We start from the raw sequence: 17,854 nt of genomic DNA, 5'->3' as shown, positions 1-17,854 counted from the left end.
GTGACTTGAGGAGAACTTGTGCAGCCTTCTTTAGTGGTGTTGGGAAAGGGCCATAAGCTAGGGAATGCAGGCAGCCTCTAGAAGCTGGAAAAGCTAAGAAAATGGATTTTCTCTTAAAGTTTCCAGAAAGAAGGACAGTCTGTTGACACCTTAATTTTTTCTGAGTAAGACTTGTGTTGGACTTCTGACCTATAGAACTGTAAGATAATAAATTTGTGTTGATGTAAGTCAAAAAAGAAACAAACATTGCATGAAGAACAACCAACATCAACATCCTCTGGAAGAGTCATTCCAGATGATCATCAAAAAACTTCAGCAAAGATCCTGGCGCTGTTGCAGTTGTAGCTGCACTCATCCCACCAGTTCCTGGACTTGCCATTGGAATGAAGAAGGAAATATCTAAGCTGGCCTGTGCATACAGTAAAACAACAAATTTGACTGGATCTGTATTGTCAGAACTCAACCAAGAATTAGGAGAAGTGCAAGTTGCAGTGCTCCAAAATCGTGTGACTGTAGACTATCTATTGTTAAAAGAACATATGGGATGTGAACAGTTTCCAGGAATGTGTTGTTTTAATTTGTCGGATTTTTCTCAAACTATTTAAATTCAGTTAGACAATATCCATCATATTACTGATAAGTTTTCACAAATGCCTAGGGTACCTAACTGGTTTTCTTGGTTTCACTGGATATGGCTGGTAATTGTTGGTCTGCTTTTGTTATGTAGCTGTATTCCTATTATGTTAATGTGTGTACACAATTTAATTAGTAGTTTAAAACCTACACATGCTTATGTTACTCTACAAGAAGATATGTCAAAGAAATAATCAATCTTCCCATGTTTTCTTCCGTCTGCTACTTCTATACCTTTTCTTCTTCCTTCCTAATTACAACCCTTTAGTAGAATCGTGCCTCATATCGAAAATTACTGAGTATCATAATTCTTTCAAGTGGTAAAGATACCTCAAGACAAATGCTGGGCATAGAAGCCACAGGGCATAAATCTGCAAAGAAGTAAAAAGCTAACCTTTTCAAACAATATTGCTTCTCTCTCACTTACCAACTTTACATTTCCCTGTATGGCCCTGGTAGATGGCTGGTTAGCCAAAGACGGGTAAGATTCCTCAAGGGAGGAACAACCTAAGACAGGCACAGTCGCAGGGGGGCCATCAGGTGAGAAATTGGGGGCTTAGAACCTCACCCCCCGTTCTGAGAGAAATCTGCATCCGTGGATGTTTTGTTTCCCTTGTCTAGCTTGGATTAATACTTAGTCTATAGGCACAGGCCTGATGATCTACATTTGCCCTCTTACAGCACTAAATTATGTTTTCTACCTTTATCTTACATCTACCTACCACTTTAGCATTTTATTAAAAAAAAATACGGGAGAAATGTGGGATTCACATATAAATCAAGTATAAAAATCAAATGGATAATCATATCTGACTTGATTGTTCATAGTTCATGATGCGTGATCAAAACCGAAAGTTTCTGTGATATGACTGCCCTTGCACTGTTCACCATGTAAGAACTTGTTCACCATGTAAGAACTTGTTCATTATGCTTCAGAAGATTGGAGACTGTTGAGAATTAGGCTTGGGGTTGATTAGTGATTGTGCATTAAGTCCCCTATACAGAATTTTATTGTTGTTAACAACCATTTGATCAATAAGTATGAGAGATGCCCTCTCAAAAAAACATTGCAATTAATTAATTTGGGGCGCACCATAAAGTGTCTTTCATAGTACTAATTAACTAACTGAACCAACCACTGCTAGTGAGCTTCTACTATGTGGCCAGCAGAGCTACCACACAGATCCATTCCCAGCCTTCCAGAAGCTTGCAGGCAGGCAGGCAGGCAGGTAGGCACCAAACACACAGTCCAATAACTAACCGTTAAGAGTTATGGCACATCATGACAAGAGCTGTGAAGGAAATATGCTAGAAAAGCCTGCAGCAGCAAGGGAGATGGTAAGAGCCCTAGAACATTCTGAATACCAACAGATTCCTGGGAAGTCCAGATTCCTAAGAAGAATGCTCTGGAGGCAGCCTCCTGAAGTGAGGTGTCAGTTACCACGCTTTTAAAGTTCAGTTGTCACCCTTGGTTTGTCTAAGGAGGACATTGTTTCCACAAGTCTGGGAAGGCTAGGTATGGATTTTTATACTGGGGACCAGACAGGGTGATATTTGGCAACTTTCAGGGAGGTGATGGACTTGCGGGCAGTGCTCTTTGCCTTAGATGTATGATGTGGGAGGTGGGAACGTAGGCCTGAGGGGCATTAGAGGTGCCTCCTTCCTCTTCCTGTTTTTCTTCCCTAGTGAGCGTGTATGCACTTTGCAGACTTGACCAGGAGTCAGTTAACAGGTGAGAACTGCTCTACAGATCACAGTCTTAGTGCCCGAGGAGCCAACCAGAAGCCCTGTCCATTTCCTGCCTGCCCTTCCAGGCCCTGAGAGGAGGAGGTGTCTGCAGTGTTTTGTTGGGATGGGGTGGGTGGAGACGTTGTCTCCTTCATATTGGACTGGAAGCCAGGGGTTCCCTACAGAACTCCTTCCGCCTGGCTTTGCCTGTACTAGGAGTGAGGGGAGCTTATGCCAAAACCTGCTCATGTGCTCATCCCTGCCACCAGCCCTCCTGTAGCTTCCACGTCCCCAGTCCGTGCGTGTTTCCTTCCTGGGGGCCTCAGCACAGCTGAGAGGCAGATGGAAGAAAGGTGTAAAATTATTGTAGGGACGGGGAGGGACTTTCACAACAGCAACAATGTTTCAGTAATGTTGGCACAGCACTCAACCACTCACAAGTACATTCACACCTGGTATCTGTCTGGCTCTCAGAGGTGGGCGCTGATCTCCAGCCTTAGATTCTGCCTCCCATTTCTTTACAGACACATGCCCTTTGAGACGTCTAGGCCTTTTCTAGACCACGGTCCCCGAGGAATGCTGAACTCTTTCCTCATGTCAATTCCAATTTCTGCAAGCCCTCACCACTTCTGTGAAACTCCTATCAAACACACTTCTGAAAGAGTCGGGGCGGGCAGGGGCTGCAGAGAACATCTAGTCCAACTTAGTCACTAGCCCAAAGAAAAGGGACTGAGCGAAGGCCACACAGCCTGTCAGGAACCCAGCAGGGCTCAGACACGTGAGGGCAGACACGCACACGTACACTGCCCCCATGCCCCCAATGCCTTACATAGCTGCACACTTCGCCCTCCTGGGGCTTCTCACGGGCGCACAGTGGGTGCTCTAAGTCGGGGTGTTTGAAAGTGTAACCTGTCAACCTTATTTTACCCTTACTGAGGGGAATGGGGTGGGAGGAGCTCGCCATTCTCAGGGATCCTGGAGGGGATTCTTTTACAAAATAAAGACTCTAGTATGAACAATGGTTTTGCACACAGGAGGTGACTCAGTCCTGGGACTGAGGGACTGGCACACACGCGGCTTGCCCTAGCAGGAGGCACCTGTAAACACAGCACCGGGCCTTCCAAACCCTGATCCCACGACCCCTCTGAACGCTGCTCAGCCCCCACCCCACCCCTCTCCCCCTCCTCCACCCCTCCGGACAGTTCTCCAAAGGTGGGCTGAGGTCTTGTCTGTTTGCTAAGAGTAAGTTAAGAATCTTACTTGTTAACGACCTGGGTGTTAAAATGCAATCTTACCTTTAAGTTGGGATCCTTCCTGCCTTTTACTATATTGTTCGTGGCTGGGCTCACTTGCCATACTAATTGCCCAGGTTGTACATTACTTGATGAGGCGCTGGAGGAGGAAAAGCAGCATCTGGGCAAAGTTAAACAGAAACCCGGCCTTTTAGCAGGCTAAAGTAAATATCACAATAGCCTCCTTTAATTGACACAATGAAGACAATGGGCTGTGCGGAGGTATTTTCTTATCTGGGGGATATCCGTTCAAACATTCCAGGTCAGGTTACTCCTGGCTTTTTAGTTTTAACTAATCTTCACTGAAGAATGCTTATACTCCCACTTTAATATTCTACTTGGCAGCAGTGACTCTGACTTTGCTTAATTGTTTAATACGGAGTTCCCGCGGGGGTCTTTTTCCAGGTGCCCCCACCCTACTCTGACTACCCACGGTCACTGTCTCAGAATCTCTGTGGCTGGTCACAAATTACTCAGCTGCAGATTACAAACCGAAAGGACAGAAAGATATGAATTTCTAAATACAAGAAAATGCACTGTCACTCCCAGACAAAAGTAAAGAAACTTCATTCCCAAATAAAAAATACGGGAGGTGCGTCATGAAAAACGTTTTAATTCTAAAGGCGCTGCCTCCGGGCGGCCTCTCGCCCGCCGCCCCGCCGCGAGTCACACTTGGACTTCAGCTCGGCAGGCCCTCGCCCTCGAGGCCCCCGCCGAGAAAATCCACACACGGCACAACGCCCACCGGCCTCCCCGTCGGCGCGGCCCGGCCCCTCCGCCTGCGGCCCCGGCCCGGGCGATGGGAGCAGGTCGGCGGCGCGGCCCCGGGCCGGGCGGACGCGCGCCACGGGGCGGAGAGCAGCCGCCCTCACCGCCCGGCCCCGGAGGGAGGAGCAGCGGCTGTGGCGGGCCCCTCTCCCCTCGCCACGGTGAACTCCGCCGGCCGCTCGGACGTCTGCCCCGGGCGGACCCGCTCCGCTCCCTCCCTTCACGGGCGGCCCCTCCGGCGGAGCGCGCCGACTCGCGGACCCCGGCGGGGCCCAGCGAGACCCCCACCCGCGCCGGCCGCTTCACGGCCCCGAGGGTCACGCGCTGCCCGCCGAGCCACTTGCACGGCCGCCCCTTCACGGGCTCCACCGAGACCTCAGGCGGAGGCAGGGGTCCCTGCGCTCCATCCGGGTCCCGACGCGCCCCGAGGCCACATACCTTCCAGCCCGCCGAGCCGTCGCCGTCGGCTTCACCCCTGAAGCGTGGCCCACTGTGGACGCTCCGCGGCAGCGGGAGCCGCTTCTCAGCCGAGCTCTCGATGGCCTTGGCGATGCGGTCGGCAGGGGATAGGCTGCCCCACGCGCTGCGGCGGGACAAGCGGCTCCGAAGGCAGGCGCGCAGCGGCGTCGCGGTTCCTGGTCGAGCCGCCCGACGGCGCCAGGCTGGAGGAGGCAGAGCTGGACTGGCTGAAGTCCGGCTGGGACAGCGGCTCGAAATCCGGGTCGATCTCCACCACGTGGGGCGCTTCGGCCACAGTGACTGCCGCACGCCGCACACCGCGGGAGAGCCGAGGCGCGCCGAGAGCCCAGCGGGCGCGAGGCGATCCGAGGCTGGGGGCGAGGTCAGTACAGCCAGCGCATGCGAGGCGGGAGGATGGCGCCGCCGAGCACGGAGCGCGTCCATCGACATCTGGTCTCCGAGGGCCCACTGCGCGGACGGGACGGCTCAGGCCGCTCTTCCCCGGGCCGGCGGACCGAAGCACGAAGGGGACGCTGAGAACTGCTTCTCTCGGCGGCGCTCGGGATGCTACTGACTGATGAATACGGTGGCGGCAGCGCCTGCAGCTACTACGCAGCCGCCGGTCTTACGTGTCTGCGCGCGCGCCCAATAGCTGTCTGCTCCGCAGCGCCCCGCGCTCATTGGCCGCGTGGACCGTCAGTCGGGGGCTAGTAGCCCCCGGAACAAGACAGGGATTCCCACCTTCCCCAAGGTTATTCGACATAGTTCTGTAGGTCCTAACCACGGCAATCACACAAAACAAAGAAATATAAGGCTTCCAGATAGGTAAAGCAGAGGTCAAACTGTCACTATTTGCAGATGACATGATAATATACATAAAATACCCTAAAGACTCCACTCCAAAACTACTAGAATCTGAATTCAGCAAAGTTGCAGGATACAAAATACACCGAAATCTGTTGCATTACTATACACTAACGATGAACTAGCAGAAAGAGAAATCAGGAAAATAATTCCATTCACAATTGCATCAAAAAGAATAAAATACCTAGAATAAACCTAACCAAGGAAGTGAAAAATCCTATACCCTGAAAACTACAAGACACCCTTAAGAGAAATTAAAGAGGACACTAACAAATGGAAACTCATCCCATGCTCTTGGTTAGGAAGAATTAGTATTGTCAAAATGGAAGAATTAATATTGTCAAAATGGCAGAATTAATATTGTCAAAATGGCCATCCTGCCCAAAGCAATCTACAGACTGAATGCAATCCCTACCAAATTACCAACAGCATTCTTCAATGAACTGGAACATATAGTTCTAAAATTCATATGGAAACACCAAAGACCCCGAATAGCCAAAGCAATCCTGAGAAGGAAGAATAAAGTGGGGGGGATCTCGCTCCCCAACTTCAAGCTCTACTACAAAGCCACAGGAATCAAGACAATTTGGTACTGGCACAAGAACAGAGCCACAGACCAGTGGAACAGAATAGAGACTCCAAACATTAACCCAAACATATATGGTCAATTAACATACGATAAGGGAGCCATGGACATACAATGGCGAAATGACAGTCTCTTCAACAGCTGGTGTTGGCAAAACGGGACAGCTACATGTAAGAGAATGAAACTGGATCATTGTCTAACCCCATACACAAGAGTAAATTCAAAATGGATCAAAGACCTGAATGCAAGTCATGAAACCATAAAACTCTTAGGAAAAAACATAGGCAAAATCTCTTGGACATAAACATGAGCGACTTCTTCATGAACATATCTCCCCGGGAAAGGGAAACAAAAGCAAAGATAAACAAGTGGACTATATCAAGCTGAAAAGTTTCTGTACAGCAAAGAACATGATCAATAGAACAAAAAGACACCCTACAGTATGGGAGAATATATTCATAAATGACATGTCCAATAAAGGATTGACATCCAAAATATATAAAGAGCTCATGCACCTCAACAAAGAAAAAGCAAATAAGCCAATTAAAAAATGGGCAGAGGATATGAATAGACACTTCTCCAGAGAAGAAATTCAGATGGCCAACAGGCACATAAAAAGATGCTCCACATCGCTAATCATCAGAGAAATGCAAATTAAAACCACAATGAGATATCACCTCACACCAATAAAGATGGCCAGCATCAAAAAGACTAAAAACAACAAACGCTGGCGAGGATGTGGAGAAAGGGGAACCCTCCTACACTGCTGGTGGGAATGTAAGCTAGTTCAACCATTGAGGAAAGCAATATGGAGGTTCCTCAAAAAACTAAAAATAGAAATACCATTTGACCCAGGAATCCCATTCCTTGGAATTTACCCAAAGAATGCAACTTCTCAGATTCAAAAAGACATATATGCACCCCTATGTTTATCACAGCACTTTTTACAATAGCCAAGATATGGAAGCAACCTAAGTGTCCATCAGTAGATGAATGGATGAAGAAGTGGAATACTATTCGGCCATAAGAAAGAAACAAATCCTACCATTTCCAACCACATGGATGGAGCTGGAGGACATTATGCTCAGTGAAATAAGCCAGGTGGAGAAAGACAAATGCCAAATGATTTCCCTCATTTGTGGAGTATAACAATGAAGCAAAACTGAAGGAACAAAATGGCAGCAGATTCAGAGACTCCAAGAATGAACTAGTGGTTACTACAGGGGAGGGGTGTGTGAGGGTGGGTGGGGAGGGAGAAGGGGACAGAGGGGTATTATGTTTAGTACACATGGTGTGGGGGATCACGGGGAGAACAGTCTATCACAGAGAAGGGACATAGTGGATCTCTGGCAACTTGCTGCACTGATGGACAGTGACTGCATTGGGGTATGGGTGGGGACTTAATAATATGGGTAAATGTAGTAACCACATTGTTTTTTCATGTGAAACCTTCATAAGAGTGTATATCAATCAAACCTTAATAAAAAATTTTAAAAAATCTATTAGAACTAATAAATTTAGTAAGTCATAGGCTACAAAATTAATATATAGAAAACAGTTGCATTTCTACACACTAATAACGAGCTATCAGAAAGAGGAATTTAGAAAACAATTTCATTTATAATTGCATTAAAAAGAATAAGATGCTTAGAATAAATTTAACTAAGGAGATGAAAGAACTGTGTTGGTGAAAGAAACTGAAGACAGAAATAAAGGGAAAGACATACTGCACTCTTGGATTGGAAGAATTAGTATTGTTAAAATTTTCATACTACCCAAAGAAATCTACAGATTAAATGCAAAACCTATCAAAATACCAATGGCATTTGTCACAGAATTAGAACAAATAATCCTAAAATTTGTATAGAACTACAAAATACCCTGAATAGCCAAAGTGATATTAAGAAGAACAAAGCTGGAAGTTTGAGACCTGATTTAAAACTACACTACAGAGCTATAGTAATCAAAACACCATGGCACTGGCACAAAAACAGACACATAGATCAATGGGCAGAGAATACAGAGCCCAGAAATAAACCCAATTATATGAGGTCAATTAATCTATGACAAAGGAGGCAAGGACATACATGGGGAAAAGTGAGACTCAATATATAGTGTTGGGAAATGTATATACTAAATGCAAAGGAAGGCAATTGGACCACAGTGTTACACCATATACAAAGAGAAATTCAGAATAGATTTAAGACTTGTAAGGCTTGAAACCATAAAACTCCTAGAAGAAAAGATAGGAAGCAAGCTCTTTCACATCAGCCTTAGCAATACTTTTGTATCAGTCACCTCAGGTAAGGGCAACAAAAGCGAAAATAAACAAATGGGGTTATATCCAACTAAAAAGCTCTACACAACAAAGGAAACTATCAACAAAACAAAAAGGCAACATACTGAGAGGGAGAAAATATTTGTAAATCCTACACTCACTAAGGGGCTAATATCCAAAATATATAAAGAACTTACATGACTTAATATGAAAAAAAAAACAAACACCCTGATTTAAAAATGGGTAGAGGGGCTTGAACATTTTTCCAAAAGAGACGTACTGATGGCCAATAGGCACATGAAAACCTGCTCATCATCACTAATCATCAAAGAAATGTAAGTTAAAACCACAATGAGATAACACCTAAAGCAGTCAGATTGGCTATTATCAGAAAGACAAAACATAACACGTTTTGGTGAGGATGTGGAGGAAAGGGAACCCCTGTACACTGCTGGTGGGAACATAAACTGGTATAGCCACTCTATGGAAAACAGTACGGAGGTTCCTTGAAAAATTAAAAATAGAACTGCCCTATAATCCAGAAATTCCACATCTGGGTATTTATCCAAGGAAAATGAAACACTAATTTGAAGAGATATATGCACCCCTATGTTCACTTCAGCATTATTGACAAGAGCCAAGATTTGAAAGCAACCTAAGTGTCCACTGATAAGTGGAAAAAGATGTGCTATATATCTATATATAAACAGATAGATAGAAATGCTGTACTACTCAGCCACAGAAAGAATGAAACTTTGCCATTTGTGATGACATGGATGGACCTTGTGGGTGTTACGCTAAGTAAAGTAAGTCAGAGAAAGACAAATAGCATATAATTTCACTTTCACATGGAATCTAAAAAACAACAAATGAAATGAACAAGCAACAACAACAAAATAGAAACAGACTTATAGATACAGGAAACAAACTGCTAGTCACCAGTAGCGGGGGTGGTTGAGGTGAAGGTGAGTTGTTGACAGTGATTAAATGGTACAAACTTCCAGTTATAAAATAAACAAGTCAGGGAGATGTAATGTATATCATAGGGGATATAATCAATAACATTGTAATAACTTTGCATGGTGACAGATGGTAACTAGACATACAGGGATCATTTTGTAATGTATAAAAACATCAAGTCACTGTGATATACACCTGAAACTTGTAGGATATTGTACGTCAGTTATATTTCAATAAAAATAAACATTGATTTTAAAAAAAAATACTTGCTTATCTTTCTATGTTGCAAGAGCCAACAAAATAAGATTTACTCTGGCCACCCAACTAGAACTTAGTGACTGCAGCCATCTCTTCTTAGCTAATTATTTTGCATCCTAAGTGAAATGCAGAAAAGAGAAGTACAAGTTATTATAGCTGATGTTTAATGAATGTTTATGATGTGCCAGGCACTCCATGCGTATTAATTAATCTACCTATTCCTCACCATCACCTTGTGTGGGCAGTAATTTTTATGTCCCATGTCAATCATACAACAGGAAACTGAAGTCCAAGTGCACTGTAGGCGAAGAGAATGGGAATGCAATCCTAGACAACTTGGTGTCAGCCAGGGCTCTTTACCACCAAAGGTTAGTAGCTCTTATTTCCCTGTGAACTACCTTCATCATAGCACTGATATCAATTGGTTTCTTCAGTGTCTTAAACCTGTTCTACCAATGGGAATAGCTAGTTGCATTTATGTGGTTATGTTCCATTTCTACCCTTAGCTTTACAGCAGGAAGCCTTCTTAAAAAATTCTGCCAATTAAAAGAGGAAGCTCTTTGGTTTCTATTAATGGCTCAGAAACCTCATGATCTAATCTTAGTTTAGACTGTTTTTTCCATATGGCTAATTGCAGATTCCCCTGCACTGGCTGTGTATTAGGGTAGAGTGTTTTCTCCAAAACTGTAGGAATAAATGATATGATATAAACCTATTGCATAAGATGAACTCTTTTTGCTCTTTACTAACCCTAGAAAGCCTCTGTCTCTGGTCCTAAACAAAATTTCCTTACTTGGCCTTTGGTATTCCTATTATTCTGAATTTCCTACATATAGAACTTAACATTTTTTTCTCCCTTAGCTAAAACAAGATCAAGAGAAGAATAAAGTAAACATTAAGTGCTCAGCAGATTGGGAAGGAGGATCATGGTGGAGATTTGGGAGAAATGTTTGGTTTTTTTGTGGTTTTTTTGTGTGTTTTTTTTGTAGATAATTATTTTTTATTGAAGGGTAGTTGACACACAGTATTACATTACATTAGTTTCAGGTGTACAACATAGTGATTCAACATTTATATACATGATAATTCTAGGTACCAGCTATCACAATATTTTGACTATATTCCTTATGCTGTACATTACATCCCGGTTACTTATTTATTTTACAATTGGAAGTGTGTACTTTTTTTTTTTTTTTTTTTGTGAGGGCATCTCTCATATTTATTGATCAAATGGTTGTTAACGACAATAAAATTCTGTATAGGGGAGTCAATGCTCAATGCACAATCATTAATCCACCCCAAGCCTAATTTTCATCAGTCTCCAATCTTCTGAGGCATAACAAACAAGTTCTTACATGGAGAACAAATTCTTACCTAGTGAGTAAGTTACATGGTGAACAGTACAAGGGCAGTCATCACAGAAACTTTCGGTTTTGCTCATGCATTATGAACTATAAACAGTCAGTTCAAATATGAATACTCTTTTGATTTTTATACTTGATTTATATGTGGATAGCACATTTCTCTCTTTATTATTATTATTTTTAATAAAATGCTGAAGTGGTAGGTAGATACAAGATAAAGGTAGAAAACATAGTTTAGTGTTGTAAGAGCAAATGTAGATAATCAGGTGTGTGCCTGTAGACTATGTGTTAAACCAAGCTAGACAAGGGCAATAAAACATCCACGGATGCAGAAGATTTCTCTCAGAACAGGGGGTGTGAGGTTCTAAGCCTCACCTCTGTTGATCCCCAATGTCTCACCTGATGAACCCCCTGCGACTGTGCCTGTCTTACGTTGTTCCTCCCTTGAGGAATCTTAACCCGTCTCTGGCTAACCAGTCATCTTCCGGGGCCATACAGGGAAATGTAAAGTTGGTAAGTGAGAGAGAAGCCTTATTGTTTGAAATGGTTGGCTTTTTACTTCTTTGCATATTTATGCCCTGTGGCTTCTATGCCCAACATTTGTCTTGAGGTATCTTTACCACTTGGAAGAATTATGATACTCGGTAAATTTGATATGAGGCACAAATTCTATTTAAGGGTTGTAATTACGAAGGAAGAAGGAAAGCTATAGAAGTAGCAGGCGGCAGAAAACATGGGAAGATTGATTATTTCTTTGACATACCTTCTTGTAGAGTAACTTCAGCATGTATAGGTTTTAAGCTACTACTTAAATTGCGCACACACATTAACATAATAGGAGTATAGTTACATAACCAAAGCATACCTGTAATTACCAGCCATCTCCAGTGAAACCAAGAAAACCAGTTAGGCACCTTAGGCATTTGTGATGATATGGTGGATATTGTCCAACTGAACTTGAACAGTCTGAGAGAAATCAGACAAATTAAAACAACCCATTCCTGGGGAATGTTCACATCCCTTATGTTCTTTTAACAGTAAATAGTCTGTAGTTGTAAGATTTTGGAGCGCTACAATTTGCACTTCTCCTAATTCTTGGTTGAGTTCCAACAGTATAGATCCAGTCAAATTTGTTGTTTTACTGTATGCACAGGCCAGCTTAGATATCTCCTTCTTCATTCCCATGGTACAGGAACTGGTGGGATGAGTGCATCTACAGCTGTAGCAGTGCGTGGATCTTTGTTGGGGTTTTTTGATGATCATCTTCTGGCATGAGTCTTCCAGAGAGTGCTGATGTTGGAAGTTCTTTTCCATATCGTATCTTAGTTCATTTTCGGGGTAGCCCAATTAGACTTTGATCCTCTGTATAAACACAAACAGACCCTTTGCCTACACTTTTCTATGACCTTTATACCCTTGTGTAGAACTCATTGGAGGTTACCACACAGGAACTGCCATTTTTTTTTTTGTATCACTAATCTACACTTACATGACGAATATTATGTTTACTAGGCTCTCCCCTATACCAGGTCCCCCCTATAAACCCCTTTACAGTCACTGTCCATCAGCATAGCAAAATGTTGTAGAATCCCTACTTGCCTTCTCTGTGTTGTACAGCCCTCCCTTTTCTCCCACCCCCCATGCATGCTAATCTTAATACCCCCCTACTTCTCCCCCACCCTTATCCCTCCCTACCCACCCATCCTCCCCAGTCCCTTTCCCTTTGGTACCTGTGAGTCCATTCTTGAGTTCTGTGATTCTGCTGCTGTTTTGTTCCTTCATTTTTTCCTTTGTTCTTATATTCCACAGATAAGTGAAATCATTTGGTATTTCTCTTTTCCGCTTGGCTTGTTTCACTGAGCATAATACCCTCCAGCTCCATCCATGTTGCTGCAAATGGTAGGATTTGCCCTTTTCTTATGGCTGAGTAGTATTCCATTGTGTACATGTACCACATCTTCTTTATCCATTCATCTATCGATGGACATTTAGGTTGCTTCCAGTTCTTGGCTATTGTAAATAGTGCTGCGATAAACATAGGGGTGCACTGATCTTTCTCATACTTGATTGCTGCATTCTTAGGGTAAATTCCTAGGAGTGCAATTCCTGGGTCAAATGGTAAGTCTGTTTTGAGCATTTTGATGTACCTCCATACTGCTTTCCACAATGGTTGAACTAACTTACATTCCCACCAGCAGTGTAGGAGGGTTCCCCTTTCTCCACAGCCTCGCCAACATTTGTTGTTGTTTGTCTTTTGGATGGCAGCCATCCTTACTGGTGTGAGGTGATACCTCATTGTAGTTTTAATTTGCATTTCTCTGATAATTAGCGATGTGGAGCATCTTTTCATGTGTCTGTTGGCCATCTGTATTTCTTTTTTGGAGAACTGTCTGTTCATTTCCTCTGCCCATTTTTCAACTGGGTTATTTGTTTTTTGTTTGTTGAGGCGTGTGAGCTCTTTATATATTCTGGACGTCAAGCCTTTATCGGATGTGTCATTTTCAAATATATTCTCCCATACTGTAGGGTTCCTTTTTGTTCTATTGATGGTGTCTTTTGCTGTACAGAAGCTTTTCAGCTTAATATAGTCCTACGTATTCATTTTTGCTGTTGTTTTCCTTGCCCAGGGAGATATGTTCAAGAAGAGGTCACTCATGTTTATGTCTAAGAGGTTTTTGCCTATGTTTTCTTCCAAGAGTTTAATGGTTTCATGACTTACATTCAGGTCTTTGATCCATTTTGAGTTTTCTTTTGTATATGGGGTTAGACAATGGTTCAGTTTCATTCTCCTACATGTAGCTGTCCAGTTTTGCCAGCACCATCTGCTGAAGAGACTGTCATTTCGCCATTGTATGTCCATGGCTCCTTTATCAAATATTAATTGACCATATATGTATGGATTAATGTCTGGTTTCTCTAGTCTGTTCCATTGGTCTGTGGCTCTGCTCTTGTGCCAGTACCAAATTGTCTTGATTACTATAGCTTTATAGTAGAGCTTGACGTTGGGGAGTGAGATCCCCCCTACTTTATTCTTCTTTCTCAGGATTGCTTTGGCTATTCGGGGTCTTTGGTGTTTCCATATGAATTTTTGAATTATTTGTTCCAGTTCACTGAAGAATGTTGCTGGTAGTTTCATAGGGATTTCATCAAATCTGTATATTGCTTTGGGCAGGATGGCCATTTTGACGATATTAATTCTTCCTAGCCACGAGCATGGGATGAGTTTCCATCTGTTAGTGTCCCCTGTAATTTCTCTTAAGAGTGACTTGTAGTTTTCAGAGTATAAGTCTTTCACTTCTTTGGTTAGGTTTATTCCTAGGTATTTTACTTTTTTTGATGCAATTGTGAATGGAGTTGTTTTCCTGATTTCTCTTTCTGTTGGTACATTGTCAGTGTATAGGAAAGCCAAAGATTTCTGTGTATTGATTTTGTATCCTGCAACTTTGCTGTATTCCGATATCAGTTATAGTAGTTTTGGGGTGGAGTCTTTAGGGTTTTTTATGTACAGTATCATGTCATCTGCAAATAGTGACAGTTTAACTTCTTCTTTACCAATCTGGATTCCTTGTATTTTTTTGTTTTGTCTGATTGCCGTGGCTAGGACCTCCAGTACTATGTTGAATAACAGTGGGGAGAGTGGGCATCCCTGTCTAGTTCCCGATCTCAGAGGAAATGCTTTCAGCTTCTCGCTGTTCAATATAATGTTGGCTGTGGGTTTGTCATAGATGGCCTTTATTATGTTGAGGTACTTGCCCTCTATTCCCATTTTGCTGAGAGTTTTTATCATGAATAGATGTTGAACTTTGTCAAATGCTTTTTCAGCATCTATGGAGATGATCATGTGGTTTTTGTCTTTCTTTTTGTTGATGTGGTGGATGATATTGATGGACTTTCGAATGTTGTGCCATCCTTGCATCCCTGGGATGAATCCCACTTGGTCATGGTGTACGATGGTTTTGATGTATTTTTGAATTCGGTTTGCGAATATTTTGTTGAGTATTTTTGCATCTATGTTCTTCAGGGATATTGGTCTGTAGTTTTCTTTTTTGGTGGGATCTTTGCCTGATTTGGTATTAGGGTGATGTTAGCTTCATAGAATGAGTTTGGGAGTATCCCCTCCTCCTCTATTTTTTGGAAAACTTTAAGGAGAATGGGTATTATGTCTTCCCTGTATGTCTGAGAAAATTCCGAGGTAAATGCATCTGGCCCGGGGGTTTTGTTCTTTGGTAGTTTTTTTGATTACCGATTCAATTTCGCTGCTGGTAATTGGTCTGTTTAGATTTTCTGTTTCTTCCTGGGTCAGTCTTGGAAGGTTGTATTTTTCTAGGAAGTTGTCCATTTCTCCTAGGTTTCCCAGCTTGTTAGCATATAGGTTTTCATAGAATTCTCTAATAATTCTTTGTATTTTTGTGGGGTCCGTCGTGATTTTTCCCTCCTCGTTTCTGATACTGTTGATTTGTGTTGACTCTCTTTTCCTCTTAATAAGTCTGGCTAGAGGCTTGTCTATTTTGTTTATTTTCTCGAAGAACCAGCTCTTGGTTTCATTGATTTTTGCTATTGTTTTATTCTTCTCAATTTTATTTATTTCTTCTCTGATCTTTATTATATCCCTCCTTCTGATGACCTTAGGCCTCATCTGTTCTTCTTTTTCCAATTTCGATAATTGTGACATTAGACCACTCATTTGGGATTGTTCTTCCTTTTTTAAATATGCTTGGATTGCTATATACTTTCCTCTTAAGACTGCTTTTGCTGTGTCCCACAGAAGTTGGGGCTTAGTGTTGTTGTTGTCATTTGTTTCCATACATTGCTGGATCTCCATTTTGATTTGCTCATTGATCCACTGATTATTTAGGAGCGTGTTGTTAAGCCTCCATGTGTTTGTGAGCCTCTTTGCTTTATTTGTACAGTTTATTTCTAGTTTTATGCCTTTGTGGTCTGAAAAGTTGGTTGGTAGGATTTCAATCTTTTGGAATTTTCTGAGGCTCTTTTTGTGGCCTAGTATGTGGTCTCTTCTGGAGAATGTTCCATGTGCACTTGAGAAGAATGTATATCCTGTTGCTTTTGGATGTAGAGTTCTATAGATGTCTATTAGGTCCATCTGCTCTACTGTGTTGTTCAGTGCTTCCGTGTCCTTACTTATTTACTGCCCGGTGGATCTATCCTTTGGGGTGAGTGGTGTGTTGAAGTCTCCTAGAATGAATGCATTGCAGTCTATTTCCCCCTTTAGTTCTGTTAGTATTTGTTTCACATATGCTGGTGCTACTGTGTTGAGTGCATATATATTTAGAATGGTTATATCCTCTTGTTGGACTGATCCCTTTATCATTATGTAGTGTCCTTCTTGATCTCTTGTTACTTTCTTTGTTTTGAAGTCTATTTTGTCTGATATTAGTACTGCAACCCCTGCTTTCTTCTCGCTGTTGTTGGCTTGAAATATGTTTTTCCATCCCTTGACTTTTAGTCTGTACATGTCTTTGGGTTTGAGGTGAGTTTCTTGTAAGCAGCATATAGATGGGTCTTGCTTTTTATCCATTCTATTACTCTGTGTCTTTTGATTGGTGCATTCAGCCCATTAACATTTAGGGGGACTATTGAAAGATATGTACTTATTGCCATTGCAGGCTTTAAATTCGTGGTTACCAAAGGTTCAAGGTTAGCCTCTTTAGTATCTTACTGCCTAAATTAGCTCGCTTATTGAGCTGTTATATACACTGTCTGGAGATTCTTTTCTTCTCTCCCTTGTTATTCCTCCTCCTCGATTCTTCATATGTTGGGTGTTTTGTGCTGTGCTCTTTCTAGGAGTGCTCCCATCTAGAGCAGTCCCTGTAAGATGTCCTGTAGAGGTGGTTTGTGGGAAGCAAATTCCCTCAGCTTTTGTTTGTCTGGGAATTGTTTAATCCCACTGTCATATCTGAATGATAGTCGTGCTGGATACAGTATCCTTGGTTCAAGGCCCTTCTGTTTCATTGTATTAAATATATCATGCCATTCTCTTCTGGCCTGTAGGGTTTCTGTCGAGAAGTCTGATGTTAGCCTGATGGGTTTTCCTTTATAGGTGACCTTTTTCTCTCTAGCTGCCTTTAAAACTCTTTCCTTGTCCTTGATCTTTGCCATTTTAATTATTATGTGTCTTGGTGTTGTCCTCCTTGGATCCTTTCTGTTGGGGGTTCTGTGTATTTCCGTGGTCTGTTCAATTATTTCCTCCCCCAGTTTGGGGAAGTTTTTTTTCAGCAATTATTTCTTCTAAGATACTTTCCATCTCTTTTCCTCTCTCTTCTTCTTCTGGAACCCCTATAATACTGATATTGTTCCTTTTGAATTGGTCACACATTTCTTTTAATATTGTTTCATTCCTGGAGATCCTTTTATCTCTCTCTATGTCAGCTTCTATGCGTTCCTGTTCTCTGGTTTCCATCAATGGCCTCTTGCATCCTATCCGTTCTGCTTGTAAACCCTTCCAGAGTTTGTTTCATTTCTGTGATCTCCTTTCTGGCATGTGTGTTCTCCCTCCGGACTTCATCCCATTTCTCTTGCGTATTTCTCTGCATCTCTGTCAGCATGTTTATGATTCTTATTTTGAATTCTTTGTCAGGAAGACTGGTTAGGTCTGTCTCCTTCTCTGGTGTGGTCTCTGTGATCTTTGTCTGCCTGTAGCTTTGCC

At 42.5% G+C, this 17,854-nt stretch overlaps 1 protein-coding gene across 1 annotated transcript in view; it reads right to left on the bottom strand.

Annotated features, from left to right (window-relative positions):
* LOC118928331 (transmembrane and coiled-coil domain-containing protein 5A-like) overlaps positions 1–4,970 on the bottom strand; it is a 70,610-nt gene extending 65,640 nt beyond the window's left edge. Inside the window, exon 1 of the mRNA XM_057489824.1 lies at positions 4,860–4,970. The gene's annotated coding sequence lies outside the window, so the exon portion shown is untranslated. The remainder of the gene's footprint in view (positions 1–4,859) is intronic.
* Positions 4,971–17,854: the final 12,884 nt, after the last annotated feature.

This window comes from Manis pentadactyla, chromosome 2 (assembly GCF_030020395.1).
Source record: "Manis pentadactyla isolate mManPen7 chromosome 2, mManPen7.hap1, whole genome shotgun sequence".
NCBI classification, from domain to species: Eukaryota; Metazoa; Chordata; class Mammalia; order Pholidota; family Manidae; genus Manis; species Manis pentadactyla.
This window is presented reverse-complemented; position numbering and strand designations above follow the sequence as displayed.